Raw genomic sequence first — 18286 nt, forward strand, 5'->3', positions numbered from 1 at the left:
AAATTAAAGATAACACAGAGAAGGAATTCAGAATTCTATCAGATAAATTTAACAAAGAAATTAAAAGAATTAAGCAGAAATTCTGCAGTTGAAAAATGCAATTGATATGTTGATGAATGCATCAGAGTCTCTTAATAGCAGAATTGATCAAGCAGAAGAAAGAATTAGTGAGCTTGAAGGCAGGCTATTTGAAAATACACAGTCAGGCCAGGCATGGTGGCTCACGCCTATAATCCTAGCACTTTGGAAGGCTGAAGTGGGTGGATGCCTTCAAGTTTCCCCAGGAGTTTGAGACCAGCCTGGGCAACCTAGTGAAACCCTGTGTCTACTGAAACTAAAAATTAAAGAAAAGTAGCTATACCTGGTGGTGTGCACCTGTAGTCCCAGCTACTCAGGAGGCTGAGGCATGAGAATCATTTGAACCTGGGGAGCAGAGAACCTGGGAGTTGGAGGTTGCAGTGAGCCAAGATTGCGCCACTGCACTCTAGCCTGGGTGACAGAGCAAGACTCTGTCTCAAAAAAAAAAAAAAAAAAAAAAAGAAAAAGAAGAAAACACACACTCAGAGGAGACAAAAGAAAAAGAATGAAAAACAATGAAGCATGCCTATAAGATCTAGAAAATGGCCTCTAAAGGGCAAATGTAAGAGTCAATAGCCTTAAAGAGGAGGTAGAAAAAGAGACAGAGATACAAAGTTTATTCAAAGAGATAATATTAGAGAACTTCCCAAACCTAGAGAAGGATATCAACACTCAAGTCCAAGAAGGTTATGGAACACCAAGCAGATATAACCCAAAGGTGACTACTTTAAGGCATTAATAATCAAAGTCCCCAAGTCAAGGATAAACAAAGAATTCTAAAAGCAGCAAGAGAAAATAAATAAATAGCATATGATGAAGTTCAAATACATTTGGTAGTGGACTTTTCAAGTAGAAATCTTACAGGATAAGAGAGAGTGGCATGACATACTTAAAGTGCTGAAGAAAAAATAAAACTTTTACCCTAGAATAATATATCTGGCAAAAATATCCTTCAAACTTATGATGGAGATATAAAGACCTTTACAGACAAACAAAGACTGAGGGATTTCATCACCACCAGACCTGTCTTATAGGAAATGCTAAAGGGAGTTCTTCATTCTGAAAGAAAAGGGTGTTCACAAGCAAAAATAAATCATCTGAAGGTACAAAGCTCATTGGTAATAGTAAGCACACACACAGAAAGACACAGAATACTGTAATACTGTAATTGTGATGTGTAAACTATTATTATCTTATATTAAAAGGATTATTCATCATGACCAAGGGGATTTATCCCAGTGATGCAAGGATAGTTTGACATACACAAGTCAATCAGTGTGATACATTATATCAATAGAATGAAGGACAAAAACCACATGATCCTTTAAATTAATGCTGAAAAAGCATTTGATAAAATTCAACACTCTTTATGACAAAAATACTCAAAAAAACTGGAAACAGAAGGAACATACCTCAACATAATAAATGTCATATATGAGAGACTCGTAGGTAGGTCTCATACTGAATAGGGAAAAACTGAAAGCCTTTCCTCTAACATCTGGATGCTCACTGTCACCACTGTTACTTAACATAGGACTAGAAGTCCTAGCTACAGCAACCAAACAAGAAAAAGAAATAAAGCACATCCAAATTGAAAAGGAAGAAGTCAAATTATTTTTGTTTGCAGATGATAGGAAAAGCCTAAAGACTCTACCAAAAAACTATTAGAACTCATAAATAAATTCAGTGAAGTTGCAGGATACAAAATCAACATACAAAAATCAGTAGCATACTTCTATGTCAACAGAGAACAATCTGAAAAAAAATCAATAAAATAATCCCATTAACTATATATAAATTAAATAAAATATTTAGGAATTAACCAAAGAACTGAAAGATGTCTACAAGGAAAACTATGAAACATTGATGCAAGCAATTAAAGGGGACACCAAAAAATAGAAATATAGTCCATATATATGAATTGAAAAAAATCAATATTGTTAAAATGTCCATACTACCCAAAGCAATCTACCGATTCAATGCAATGCCTATCAAAATACCAACGATATTCTTCACAGAAATAGAAAAAAATCCTAAAATTTATATGGTACCACAAAAGATCCAGAATAGCCAATAATCTAAGTAAAAAGAAACCTGGAAGAATCACATTACCTGACTTCAAATTATACTACAGAGATATAGTAACCAAAACGGCATGGAAAGGGCATAAAAACAAACACATAGACCAATGGAACAGAATAGAGAACCGAGAAACAAATCCACACAACTACAGTGAACTCATTTTTGACAAAGTAACCAAGAACATACACTGGGAAAAAGGTAGTCTCCTCAATAAATGGTGCTGGGAAAACTGGACATCCACGTGCAAAAGAACGAAACTAGTCCCCTATCTCTCTCACCATATACACAAATCAAATCAAAATATATTCAAGACTTAAATCTAAGACCTCAGACTACTAAAAGAAAACTTTAGGGAAACTCTCCAAGGCATTAGACTGGGCAAAGATTTCTTGAGTAATACCTCACAAGCAGAGGTATCCAAAGCAATAAATGGATATATCGGATTACATAAAGTTAAAAAGCTTCTCTACAGCAAAGGAAACAATCAACAAAGTGAAAATACAACCTATAGAATGAGAGAATATATGTGCAAACTATCCATCTGACAAGGAATTAATAACCAGAATATATAAGAAGCTTAAACAACTCTACAGGAAAAATATCTAATAATCTGATTAAAAAATGGGCAAAAGATCTGAATAGATGTTTTTTAAAAGAAGACATACAAATGGCAACAGGTATATGCAAATCAAAACTACATTGAGACATCATCTTACCCTGTTTAAATGCATTTCATTCACAAGGCAGGCAGTAACAAATGTTGGCAAGGATGTGGAGAAAAGGGAATGCTTGTATACTGTTGGTAGGAACGTAAATTAGTACAATCACTATGAAAACAGTTTAGAGGTTCCTTGAAAAACTAAAAATAAAGCTATCATACTGATACGGTTTGGATGTATGTCCTTGCTCAAATCTCATATTGAAATATAATCCCCAATGTCAGAGTTGGGGCCTGGTAGGAACTGACTGGATCATAGGGGTGTATTTCTCATGAATGGTTTAGTGTCATCTCCTTGGTACTGTTCTCACAATAGTGAGTGAGTTCTCATGAGATCTGGCCATTTAAAAGTATGTGGCATCTCTCTTCTCCCTCTTTTGTTCCTGCTCTGGCCATGTGACACCCCTTCGCCTTCTGCCATGATTGTTAAGTTTCCTGAGATCTCACCAGATCCTGAGCAGATGCCAGCATCATGCTGCCTGTACAGCCTGCAGAACCGTGAGCCAATTAAACCTCTTTTCTGTATAAATTACCCCATCTCAGGTATTTCTTTATAGCAATGTGAGAATGACCTAACACACGTATGATCCAGCAATCCCACTGCTAGGTAGATACCCAAAGGAAAAAATCAGCATGTCAAAAAGATGTCTGTACTCTCATGTTTATTGCAGCACTATTCACAATAGCCAAGATTTGGAAACAAGCTAAGTGTCCATCGACACGTGAATGGATAAAGAAAATGTGGTACATATTCACAACGGAGTACTGTTCACCCATAAAAACTAATGAGATTCTGTCATTTGCAACAACATGGATGGAACTGGAGGTCATTATAAGTGAAATAAGACAGGCACAGAAACACAAACTTTGCATGTTCTCACTTATTTGTGGAAGCTAAAAATTAAAACAATTGAACTCGTGGACATAGAGAGTAGAAGGGTGGTTACCAGAAGCTGGGGTGGTTAACTGATACAAAAATAGAGAGAATGAATGAGTTCTAGTATTTGATAAAGCAACAGGGAGACTATAGTCAAAAATAATTTAATTGTACATTTTAAAATAAAAAAGAGTATAATTGGATTGTTTGCAACACAAAGGATAAATAGCAGAAGTGATGTATACCCCATTTACCCTGATATGATTATGATATACTGCATACCTGTATCCAAATATTTCATGTACCTCATAAATCTATAAGCCTACTATGTACCCACAAAATTAATTTAATAAAATGTAGTGCATTTAATTTAATTTGCAGAAAAGAATACAGCATTATTACTTTGCTTTACAACTATTTGAAGATGTTTCAGTGCATTTCTTCATTATTTGTTATCCCTCTCTCCTTTGAAATGCTCACCCTTTCATACTTACTTTTTATATATCTGCTGTTTTTTTGTTTGTTTGTTTCAGTTTGTTTTTTTCCTTGAACTCCTAAAAAGTAAGATTCCATAGATACTTCAAATCTTGTCATGTGGACTGATTTTTCTCTAGCACAGCAAGGAAAAGGCAAAGGAAGAATCAGAACCTCAGTAACCCTGTCTCCAACAGACTTGGGTTTTCTTCCTAGTTACTGAGGTCCCTATTTCTATCAGCAGGTCTCTTTCTGGGTTAGTCACTGCTTTCTCTTCAGAGAATTGTGCAAAGTTTCTACAAGTTGTATGGGAAACCACTAACTGATGTTAAGTTTGCACAATGGGTAGTTTATATAAATGTTTCTCTTAAAAAGCAACATGCCCAGGAAATTTCTGGGAGACATGTATAGTACAAGTTTCACTAGCAGCTGCCAGAACATGCTGGAGCTTCCCAAGGTTGAATCTATTGCTCCCCGGGATTGATTCAATGTCTGTTCTGTCAGCCAGTGTAACTGCAGACTGCAACGTGCTCCATGTTTTCATACACAAAAGGGATATGGAAAGAACAGAAGGCAGGATCCAAGAGAAAATGTGAGCCAGTACAACACCACGCAAATGCAAGATGTTGATGGATCTAGTGTGAACTCTTTATATAGACAAAAGGAAGCAGAGCCCAAGGCTGATATCTGCATTGTTAAAGTGAATATATGATCTGTCCCAAATATTCAGAGAGCTGAAGCAAAATTGAGGATATTTGCCTTTGCCTATAAAACAGAAAATTGTTGACTTGCCTTTCTTCCCACATCCCTCCCAGCATTACTACTAACCAGCTGTGTGACTGAGTCTGTTAGTTCACAGCTTTCAGCCACCTTTACCACTGGAAAAGTGAAGATGATGCGCCAGTCGGTCTCTGACATCCTTTCCAGCCTTCAAACTATGTCACTCTTTTAGAGACATTTTGACCACTATCTCCTTTTTTTCTAATATTATATGAGGTTTTTACTGAACACGAGTTGAGATGAACCATGAGATGTCCCTGTTTAATCTTGCAGATATGGCCAAGGGGTGCACGGACTGTAGTAGTTGGCATTGTGTTTGATTGAAATTAACAACAACATTAAACCCTACCACAGAGGCTGCAACATGTTGAAAAACACTGCTCCAGCACTTCTGAGAACTTACACAAGATGCATATATAACACAAGCATACATATGGGTTTCCTTATTTTATTTTTGCTTTGTAGCTCACAAAAAGTCAACAGATTCTCCAGGAAAACAAGAAATCACAGGGCTTCACAAGGACCTCTACAGGTTTTAAGAACACCAGTGGTGGGGAGGGAGGTGTCTTTGAGCTACTAAAACATTTTAAAGAGACTAAGAGCAACCAAGAAACCATATCATCATCTCTATAAAGTTACAAAAATGTTGAGATTATCTTCTTTTTTGACATGGGTGATATATATTGAGTATGTTTGAATTTATCCTGATCTTGTCTCATTCTGATCTTAAGCTCTAATGGGCAGCTATATAAGCTTTTGAGGAAGTAAAACACAGCTATAAAATTGGGTTTACACGCAAAATATTTCAAGTGATAGGGCAGTTCAGCTCAGTGCCTACCACGGGGAGGGATGGAAAGAAAGACCTAGGAAAAGATCATCTCAGTACAACATGGGGTGTTCTACAGTTGCCTTTACAGCTGGTCCTCAAGGGACACACAGAAAGGAAACTCTGCCTTGGCAGTGGGATGGTTCCAGGGAATCATAAAAACATCTGAGGAGTTAACCTTTGAAGAAGGTGATAAAGAATGCTCCAGGAAAATGAGATCATCGCTGTAAGATCAAGAGGTGTTAAAGTCTTTGATGCATTTAGAGAACTCCATGCATAAAGTTTCAGGAAGTGATGGGCAAGAGGTGAACCTGAAGGGGCAGGAAGAGGCCTGACAAGGGGAGGGCCTGCTGTGCCTCACTAGAAAGATCAGGCATGTTTGTGTAGATAGCGGGGAGCCATGGAAAGGTGCTGGATGAGAGTGTGACAAGGCTGGTTTTCTACACCCCCAGAGTAAAAAAGAATAAAGCATCCTTGTAATTGAAAAATTGAGGAACAACTGCCCTACCTGTTCAGGCAGCTGTTTTAAGTTTCATTATTTCCTGGCACATCATCTGTCACTTAATATTAGTGGCTCTATAGTTCCTGCTCTGCTTAAATATATCAGGGGCAATCAGTCTCAGCATCTTTGTATATTCACAGTTTGTTTTCTGCACTGATTCAAGACTTTCTGTTAGCCAAGATTTTCTAGTACAAACTTCCACTCCTCCTCCTAAAATCTTCCTAAACTCTCCTAGATCCCAAAGGTATCTCACTTTTAATAGGAGTGTATGAGTTATCATTTATTGTGTAACAAGTTATAGCAAGGTTTATCAGCTTAAAACAGCAAACTTATTATCTCATAATTTATGTGTGTCGGGAATCCAGGTATGGCTTAGCTGAGTGTCTCTGACTCAGGGCTTCTCACAAGGTTGCAATCGAGGTGTCAGCCTGGGCAGCAGTCACCTCAAGGCTCCATGGGAAGGACCTGTTTCCGTGCTCACTCACACTGCTGTTGGGAGGCCTCAAGTCCTTACTCACTCTTGGAGATGGCAGTTTCTTGCTACCTGGGCCTTTCCAGAGTTCCGCCACAATATGGCATTGGGGTTCTCCCAGAGAGCCAGAGAGGATAAGCAAGACAGAAGTCATGATGCTTTTGTAATCTAATCTCAGAAGTGTTAACCTATCACTTTTTTTTGTATTCTATTCTAGTCTATCTTTATTCTAGAGAATAAAGTAATTCAACCTATACTCCAGGGGAAAGGATTACACAGTGGGTGAATGTCAGGAGGCAGGGTCACTGGGAGCTATCCTAGGGGCTTTCAACCACAGGAGTTACTCAGCTACCTCTGTTTCTCCAAACATGACTGAGAACAGACAGCTCGAAAGAGCCAAACATGTACTCCTCCATCTTTCCATGTGGGTGTTATTCCTCAATCTCCTATTTCATCCCAAAACCCGTTCATCATTCCAGCTACGTTAGTCCAGCTTTTGGGCTGTGTTACGGCTATATTCTGAGGACGTTGATGCTTTCTGCTCTCATATGTAAAATGGGAATAAAGATACCTATCTCACAGGGCAGATTTGAGGAATGAATGGAACTATATATTAGATAAGAAACAGACCAATGAACTCAGAAGCAGATGCTTATGGATTTAAGCACTGATCACCTACCTTAGTGGCACCTGTTCCTCTACATTTAAGCTCATGAGTGAGCAAAGTTACTAAACTTTAGGAATGCTCCAAGTTGAGAATATTTAATCCAGTCCTCAAATATCCATTCACTTATCTCTGAGGATTAATATAACCCACCTTATTGGACCTTTTGCTACCAAGGTCTTTTATTGATCAGAGTATACCTTACTCTCCAAATCCAGCTTCTTGACATTTTAAAGGCCATCCTACAACCCCTATAGTAGAAAGACGTGTGCTCATATAGCAAAGGATATTTGATTGGGCTGGACACACCACTTATCTGCCTTAGATGTTGTAGCTATGGAAAATTACAGTACTAAGCAGCAATCTATTCTGAAATTTCTTTATTGAACTCCTGCATTGCATTCTTTCATTTCTTTTTCTTAGAACTGATACTGGGCTCCTCAATAGATTGCAACCTTCTCAATTAATATTTGTGACCAGTTTTATACTTTTTAAGAGCTCCCCAAGAGGATAGGGAATGCAAACTATATTACAGATACTCATTCAGTCATATATACTAGAAATTTAGAGTTGGAATGCAAATTATGGGCCATCTAGTTGAGTCCCATTTTTCACATAGGCAAGAAGTCATTCTTACCATATTCATGAAAAGTCATATAGGAACTTAGCTTCTATTTGAATTGATACAATTTTGGAGAGCTTTTTGTATATCTAGAGAACTGTTGTTTCTGTGTTATACCTGAGTGTTGTTTACTGATTATATTGAACTAAAATCTGCTCTATTTTCTTTACTGAGATAGGCATGGAAAGCAGCAATAATATATGCAACACCGAACAGGACCATGCCCTCTTCTAAATGACATTATGGCCTCCCCGACACTTGAAGATGGCATCTTTGCCTCCTCTGTCTCCTTCTCTTCTGATTAAATACCCTGAATTCCTTTTGTATGAATTTGTTTGATTAAAGATTTTTATCCATGTTCAATGTAAATCCGGTAGAGTAATTTGGAATGGCTCCTTCATCATCAGCAGAAATAAACACTAAATTCACTCTACTCTATAGTGGGTGTACTATTTCAGCTGACAAAACTGTGGGGCTTCTGGGGAAAGAGAATTAACAAAATAATTACAAAAGCCACAAATCCTTACCCTCACTAGGCTTATAAATGAAGACACAGCTGTGTTAAACTGAACTGTAAATGCACTTAACAGTTAAAGAACAGTTACAAGTTTGAAATGCTGTTTACAACTTTCTGAGTTTCATTTAAGATGAATATACTTTATCTTTGTGACAATCAGCCAGCTTGTAAGAAAATATTCCTCTGTAAGTGTTTATTATTTGTTCAACATGTATTTACTGATGGCCTACTATGGGTCAGACACTGATTCAGGCATTGGGGATATGATAGGGAATAAGAAAACTAAAGCACTGCTCTCATAAAAATTATTCTAGGGAGTGGATACAGCCAACAGAGAAATGAACAAGAAGACTTAATAAGATTGACGTTGTTTTCCAATTATCTTCTCTCAGGCAATAGCTGATTTCTGATAAAGCATAGAGAGAACAGGGTAGGTTTTATGAGGGCCTTAGAAAATCTAATGGGTTTTAGGGGCTACAATTCTAGTAGAGCTAGAGATGAATCCTCCATCATGTTTGTAGTTGCATAAGGGCCTTGAGATCCATATCGGTAATCCTTACTTTTGGAAGACTAGGAGGCTCAGGCTCCCAAGGCCCTAAACTGAACAAGGATGTGGAAGTCCCAGGAGAAGTTGATGTCTCTTATTAGTCATCAGGTAGGAAGCCAAAAAAAAAAAAAAAAAAAAAAAGGGAATCCAGAGACTCCAGGAAAGCCTGACTTGTGATGCAGGCACAACATCTACTAAGACTGGGGTTCTTTGTGCCCCGAAAAAGGATTGCAAGCTACTTGGGTTTTGAAACAAGTCAGTAAAGTGCAGCCTCATCTCCCACTCTCTTTCCATACAAGCTGCACTAATTTTCCCAACTTTTATTTCTTCTTACCGCACTTTCTATTTTCCCTGAGTACTTTTCCTTTTTCTAAGTATCCTTTTGCTCTTCTTTCTATAAAACCAATCCTTCAAATAATAAAATACAGGATAAGCCTTTTCCTCAACAGAAGATGAAAAAATAAATTTATAGTGAAATAAATTTTCCAACACATTCTTTCATTAATATGCCTTCCTCATCTTGATTCACACACACACACACACACACACACACACACACACACACACACACATATATATAATGCAATAACAGAAATAGTACATGGTGCAGCCAATCATGAATCTATATATATAAATATAATTTAAATATAAAATAAACTTAATGTAAAGATGGTTTGGAATGTTCTGCTTCATGGCTGTTAGGGCATGTTTTTTCCCCAATCATTCCTGCTATCTTGCCCATTCAGCAAATAATTTTTCTGGATTTGTATTTCTACTTTGAGGCTCATCCTGTTTCTAACTTCTGATCTGAGCATAGGCTCCCTACCACGTTTATTAGGCCAGAACTGATTAAAGTAGGTACAAGGGTAAGACTTTTTGTTAATATGTTAGGAGAGAGAAAAAGAAGATTTGTCATTTGTGCACTGAATCTCCGGATGATTAAAAATATTTTAAGAAACTAGCAGCTTTAAGTTATATTTATGGTTTAATTCTGGGAAGGACAAATGGAAGGATGTAATTGTAAATATAGATAGCCAGTCAAAGATGAAGAAAATAGCCAATCAAATAAAGAGAAATTAGTAGAATAAGCTCTACACTTCATAGTTTCAGGACCTACGTCCTTAATTTCTGGTATTTAACTACCTGTGCTTAAGAGCCAAAGACTGATAAATGAATGACTCAGACCAACACTTTATATGCTTAGAGTGACCATTATAACCTTACAACCATCTCCTTCAGACTTATCCTCTTCCCACGTTTAGTAAAGGAAATCAAACTATAGAGAAACTACAGTGCTTTAGAGTCAGCTCACAGTAAAAATCAAAAGTTGAGTGAATGGGAATTTAAGTTTAAGTAGAATATTTACCATCAGATCTAGAAATTATGCTGTGGGTAGGGATGGCCATATCATAGAGGTAAAGAAAAATCAAAGTGATTTGTATTAGTGTTTATTAAACACAAAAAATTTAAAAAGAAGGTAAATAAATCACATATTCAACTGAATAAAAAAAACAATGAATGGAATGTAAGGAAAGTAGAAGAAAGAAGATAATATAGATAAAAGCAGAAATTAATGAATTAAAAGAGCAGTAAATATTGGTTAATCTGGAATGGACTTTGAAAATCCCAATAAGATCTGAGGATAGTTTCTTGAAAAGATCTCTCTTACTGAGAAGAAAGGACAGAACAAAACCTATATACAAATTTTTTAAAATTTCACATCTATAAAAATAATCAGTAGACCATTTATAAGGAAATATCATTTCATTTCACTGGTAATAAAGAACATTTTGTTAAAATAAGTGGTTTTCTACTAAGTAACCAAACAATACATACAAACTTTTTGTCCAAAAACTCTGGCAGGAATTTGAAAATTTGTCAAAATACAGCTGCTTCTGATGTCCACCTTATGTCCAACCAAAGGCACATCACTTAATTACATGTAAGAGTTTCACACATCAAGGAATAGTTACTTCTTATACTAATTTCAAGGTTGAAAACAATATAGAAAATTACAATTATTATCATGAGGTGAGGTGGCACATGCTAAAAACAAAATGAATTTCTCTCGGACTTGAGTATAGATGGAAAATCAACTTTTCCATAACTACAGAATGCCAGGGCAGTATCATATCAAGTGACTAACATCCATGCTAAAATGGGGTTTATCCTATAAGTATGAGCATCATTCAATGTGAAGAAACCAACTAATATGCTACCTCATCAATATATCAAAGAAAAAACACCATCTATTCATCTAAAAATCTGCCAAAAGGCATCTGGTAGAGTTCAACATACATTTGGAATAAAACTTTCAAAATATATGCAAATTGAATAACATTTCTTTAGTATGATAAATACTATATTCTGGTAAAATAAGCCACCAATATTATGCCTAACTGTAATTCACTAGAGATATTCTCATTAAAGCTAGGGAAAGGGACAGAACGAGACTCCGTCTTAAAAAAAAAAAAAAAAAAAGCTAGGGAAAGGAATTCCAACTATTCCCATCATTGTGTAATGTTGTTTTCAAATGCTAACAAATACAACACAATAAAAAATTATATCTGTAAACATATAATATAGATAATATATGTAATTAAATATATATAATGAAAAACATAATTATCATCATTTGCAGATAATATGTCTGGCTGGAAAACTGAAAATAATTAACTAAAAAAAATGAACTACTGGAATTGATAAAAGAAGCTCTAAAATTACCAGTTACACAGTTAACATAATGAAATAAACACTTTTGCCTATAGATAACCACATCAGTTAGACTCTAACGTTAAAAAATATCCCATTTACTATAAGACTAATATTATAAAATGTCTAGAAATTCTTGTATCAATAAGCACTTACAAAATCACAAAGTATTTTTCTGACACTTAAAAGAACTTGAATAAATAGTGAAACATGGAATGCTTTAATCCAAAAATTAATTGTTAAATGTCAATTATTCACAAGTTAATACATAAAGACAATGCAATTCTAATTAAAACCGCAACATAAATTATCTGGAGATTGGCTATTTGACAAAATATTCTAAATTTCACCAAAGACACTTATTCTTAGAATAGATAGAATTTTTTAAGTGACAAATTTGAGGACTATAAAAGTTCAATTTCTTTAGTTCTAAAAACTGAAAATGACAATTATATAATATATATATGTATAAGCATGTGAGCGTATATATGCTATTAATTGACTTATACATTGGTGTGTTTATGTCTGTGTATGTATACATTTATTATATGTATTTATTGGTAGGAATAAACCTTGGTATGATTTTTATGGGAGGCATCTCGTGTACCCATTGGTGCAGCATTTCCCTCTCCAGGAATTTGCCCTAAGAAAATAATCATGAACATTTATAATGCAATAGCTAAAAATATATTCATTCTAGTATAGTTTACAGCAAGTCAAAATTAGAAAGAAAAAGTCTAAGTCTTCAAAGGTAGAGTATTTTATAAAATCAGGATACATTCATAAAGTAAATATCATGCAAACATTAAAACCAATATATAATAATATTTAATGAAAAGGATATTCTCATAAGGAATATGAAAAGTAGCTTATGAGTGAAGAGGCTAAGGAAAGACCTATTTTTAGGAGTATCCATTTTGCAAATGACTTACAAGCACCCTAATCCTAGGCAAACCACATGATTTTAAGGAATGTTGCTACCTGTAACAAGGGTTTTAAATGACCTCCTTTACAGTCCATGGTAGCTTCCTCACAGGAAGTTCTGATCTTACTCTCAGCCAAGTCCTTGTAGCTCACTGTGCTGTGGCTGCATTTATTTGCCTTCTAAATGCATCAGGATAATGAGGATTTGAGCTGATAAGCAATAGCCAGGATGTGATGGGGATGAAGATTTGAGAAAGCTAGGAAAAGCAGAATTGAAACAAATTGACCAAATGTATAACACTGGGAACGGAGAAAGGCTGAAGAGTTTCAAGTTTCTGACAAGCATTACACCACAGGGTCATAGTCCTGAGCTTCTACCATCCCCTTCTCCAGCCTCCCTTGCCAACTCAAAAGCAGCCCTCACCCTGCCTGCCTTAAACCCTGCACTAACTAAGCCACAAGATACATCCAGCAACCAAGGCAGGAGCTCCTATCTGGTGGGCAGGTGAGCTGGGATGAAGCAGCGATGTCATTACATAGTTGGGGTCCCAATTTGGGATTTTGAATCCATTTGTCCATAAATTTTTTTTACCCCTATTTATTTTTTGAGAACAACTGATAAATATTTCTGGTATATGATGTTATGTTCTAAGTGAGATTTTTGGCCATCATTACTGTGCATATGCAAACCCCACAGCCTTGGGGAAAAATACAGAATTCTAAGTATTGACTGGCTTACCTATGGTAAATTGGGGGTTATTTGATTTGTAGTATTTTTAAATATAAAAGCATAATATTTAAATCTGGGGGCAGCATAGTAAGACCAAATTGCTGTTATATCCAGAGAGTAAGATTCACAGCCAATTATACATACATGTATAATTTTCATTTTAAATTTTTAGAACTAAGGAAATTGAACTTTTGTAGCTCTCAACTTTTCACTTGAGAAAAAGTTCTGTCTATTCTAACAACTAGTGTTTTGGGTGAAATTTAGAATATTTTGTCAAAGAGCCTATCTTCAAATAAATCATTTTAGGGTTTTAATTGGAGTTGCATTGTCTTTATATATTAACTTGTGAATAATTGACATAATAATGTAGAAAGTAATTCATCAAGATGAAACTTATACCTTTAAAAAGTACCTTAATGTTGACCCAATCATATTATTCTAAGGGAAATCTAACATTCTTTAAAAGGTTAATAAACAAAAGTGTTTTCTTCAAAAAACAAGCAAACAAACAAAAACTTAGAAGTCCAATAATTGAGGATTACTTAAGTAAACCATGTAGTAGTCTATATTGAAGTATGCAGCTGTCACAAATATTTGAGTGTCTATATTATCAGGGGATTTATGCTACAGCACTCCACATAATATGCAAAAGTATACATATTTTATAATATCGACTTTAGAAAAATATTTCTGGGAAACATAATCACAAGAATTTTAACAAAATATTTTTATCAGTGTGGGTGGGGGTGTCAAATCTCAACTCCCCCACTGATAACTTGATAATACGTATATAAAGCTGAACTTACCATCTGGCAAAGAGTTAGTGCCCAATAAAACCTGCTGAGTGCTGTCATGCCAGGCACTGGACACACACCTTTTAGTCCTCTTTGGCATCCTACAATATAAGCACTCTTAGTACCTCCATTTTGCAAAGGACATCGTGAGTCCTGAAAGGGCTAAGTAATTTTCCTGGAAACTCATCAGTATTGAGGGACAGAGCTGAGGCTAAACCTGGGTCAGTTCATATCTAACTCCCGGTGCCTCTTACCCCGTATGGTGCTCCAAAGTAAGGGTACGTTTGCATTTATAGGTGGCTTTTATTTTTATTGTTGATAATTTTGTGTGCTTTCCAAATTTTCTAAAACAGGTACCTATTGCTCTATTGCTTCTAAAATCAGAAGAAAATCTTTGTTTTTGTGTTTGTTTAAGAAAGACCATTAAGGAAGTAACATAAAAGGCAGGTTAAGGGTGGAGAAGAAAAATTACGTTGATAAGTGTAAGCTCTCAGCTTCCCTCACAATTTAGCTCTGTAGAGCAATGCATTTCTAAATGTTTCAGAGATGCATACAGATTTAAAATTTTCCTATCCAATTTCTGTAAGAGTGATAATTTAAATTAGTATGTAATTGTGATACATTTTGACTTGAAAATATGGCCATTAGGCAATGGTCTGGTTAAAGTTATATCTTTAAAATGTCCCATCCATTTGCTTTCATTAAGGCTGCATAAAGGTTTGCATGTTCTGTTTTATTTGCTTTATTTGGATGTCTAGTGCGTCTTTTGTGGTCTTGGACTTGGCCCCAACTGAGGAGGAAGTGCAGCTGGATGGGGACAGAAAGTCAGAGCCCTGGATGCTCCTCTCAGCCGCTCATTTAACCTCTCGATGCCTCATTATTTCCCTCTAGAAAGTACTTTCACTATTTGTCCTTGAATTAAGCAATGAAGAAGACAACTTTCTACACTTAAAGTAAATGCAAACAATTACTTTTCTGGGTCCTCACTGATTTTTCCATTTATCTGCTTCACCTCTCCTCTCTTTCCTTTCTGTTTTCTTCTCTCTCTTTCTCTCTTTCCTTTTCTTTCCCTTTAATTCTGGCCCCAAAGTATGGGCTTGGCCAGAGGAAATGCTCAGAATGAAGGATTGCATCTTCTGACCAGAAGGAGATGCTGAGGATGGATATGACATCTCAACAGAAGGTCTATTTTCTTTCTTTCCACTGTTCATGTTTACAGAGCCCTCCCTTTATAAGGCAAATGTTACCTTTTATGTGTTATTCTATTAGTACTCATGCTTAAGGGATGCTAATAAATCAAAGACATTTGTGTATTCATGAATGCGCTCCCGCACTTTCCAAAGTACCCTCTCAATGGTCTTGAAAAGCTCAAGCTCACTGGTTAGGCTGTTGTAAACATGCCTTGTCCCAACCCCATGCCAGGCCTTGCCCTCCCAGATGCTGGACCCTGTTAAGAGCAGTGGTCCTGCCTATTACATGACTCTGAGGCACCTTTTGTAATCACCATAAACTGGATGGAAGAGCTACAGGGCTACCATCAGCACTGCAGAGACAGTGGAGCAGAGGAGTCTCATTACGGAAATTAAGGCCTGCAAGAGACCCAGGTTGCAAGTGAGGCACCTTGAGAGTCATCCAAGGATCTCTGGGCTGGAAAAATGGAAATACACTAACATTAATTAGCCTGCTGCACCAGAAGAGAATAATTTAAATGCAAAAGATAATTTCACTGCCCTTTTGATGTGAAAAAGTTGTCCTAGATTGTAACTTTGATTTCCATGTCAGCAGCCTGTGTGCTCATACATTAACAGCAGCCTGGAAGATTGAAAAAGCAGGTGTGGGCATCGATTTTGAACAGTGGGCCTGCCGCTTGCTGTGTGATCATGTGATCTTAGGCAATGGACTGCTCCTCCCTAATTCTCTGTTTATAGTTTTGTTCACTTTAGAGTGGTGAAAGAACACTTATTTTAATGTGATACTGTGAGAATTAAGTACGCTGAAACTCTCTATGACGTGAGAAAAGCTGCAGGCGCAGAATATCCTGCAGAAATAAATAGCTGGTTATTTGCTGCATATGTGCCAGGCAAATGTGCACACATAATTGCTTTTTTTACCAAGTCTTTTTCATCTTGGTATTGCCATTGAGTCAACTCTGCTGGGTGTTATTAAAAGACTCCCCAACACAATAGCAAGGGATGGTCAACAAAGGAAAGCATACACCACAGCGAAAGCTATTGAGAAATGTACATTCACCCTCTCACACCCTTGACCTCTAGAATCAGATCCGTAACTTCTCCCCTCTTCATTTCCCCTTCCTGTGTCCACAGTGAAGGGAAGTTGGTTGCAACCTTTTGCAGATAATGTGACATAGGGTACACAAGAGCGGAAGGGAGAAAAGCATTTCAACAAAAGCCTGGAACTTCAGTTTAGGTAAATTCAGGAAGGCATGAGATAGGAAATGGCAGCAACCTTGCCAGGAACTACAGGAAAAGGGTTCTGGCATCAGCCCCGGAGCAAAATGTTAGGTCATCTATAATAAGGGCTGGGTGAAAAACCTTCAACTCAAAATGAAAGATACAATGACACAAAGAATCTTATCAAGGCAACCTTTGAAAGCAGTTAAGAAACCAATTCTTCTTTTTTTAAAGAAAGTCCGCAGACAAAAGAGATTCCCTGATCAGCTTGTGTCAAGTTCCATGTAGAATAAACTTTCTTCACAATCTCAAGAGCCAAGTTTCTGTGCCAATTTTTTTTCCTATTTATGAGGAAAAGGAGAGGAAACAGAAACTTAAAAATGAAACAGTAGATTAAACTCACCTTTCTCCAATTAGGTAGCTTTAATAAGTGGTTTCTATTTTTTATCAAATTTCATTCCATTTAACTTTTCATAATAACTAAATGACACTGACGAGATACAGTTGGTATTGACAAGAGAATCGGTTCAGGTACAAAATGAGAAAAGAAAAATGTTGCATTCCACTTTAAAATTGGAAGATAAAAGAGCACATTCTAGGGAGAAGGAATGTATTTTTTTCTCAAGAGTTAACATTTAGTTCTCCTGGCACTAGAAATGCTGAACTTCTGAGAAAGATGTTAACAATGAGATCAGAGCTGTATCATGGGGGAAAAGGATAGGCTAATTTCAGAGATCCTGCAATTGTAAAGATTGTTTCTTTGGGCTTCAATTAATTAAATATTTGTCCCCCCAAAATTATTATGTTGAAATCCCAATACCCTTCTACAAATGTGATGGTATTACGAGGTAGGCTCTGTCATGATGGCAGAGCGCTCATGAGTGGGATTAGTACTCTTATATAAGGGACCCCAGAGAGGGCTGTCTCTCTCCACCATGTGAAGATATAAGTCAGCAGTCTGTAACCTAGAAGAGGGCCCTCACCAGAACCTGATCGTGCTGGTCCCCTGGTCTTGGACTTTTGGCCTGAAAATTGTGAGAAATAAATGTCTATTGTTTATAAGCCTCCAAGTCTAAGCTGGGAGCTAAAACAGCCTGAGCTAAGATACCTGCTTCTAAAGTCTGACTCACAATTCTGTATTAAGTTTCAGACTGTTTTCCAACCACTCATTTCCAAATGGACCACTCATTTTGCACAATGTTATACAGACCTGAATGCCTTAGAAGGAACCCCTTCTTGATACAGATAATGTTCTGGTTTCCACTCCAACACCTTAAATGACAGCATTTTAGTAACTCCAATTCTTCTTGTCAAGGGGTCAAAAAGTAAGATGCCTGTAATTCACAGTGGGAAGGTTCTTAGTTTAACATGTTAGAAGAGAAAAGAAGAAAAAATCCTTTTCCTTAATAATTTTCACAGTTAGATGGTAAAGTAAGTGGAAAAGTTCTGCACTTGGTTGCAGTGAACAACTGTCTTCCACCAGGGTTGATAGGGAGGATCATTAACCATCAGAGAAATTGCTAACTGCCCTGGAACACAGCACATTCTTGGGTGAA

The sequence above is a fragment of the Pongo pygmaeus genome, chromosome 16 (genome assembly GCF_028885625.2).
Source record: "Pongo pygmaeus isolate AG05252 chromosome 16, NHGRI_mPonPyg2-v2.0_pri, whole genome shotgun sequence".
NCBI lineage: Eukaryota > Metazoa > Chordata > Mammalia > Primates > Hominidae > Pongo > Pongo pygmaeus.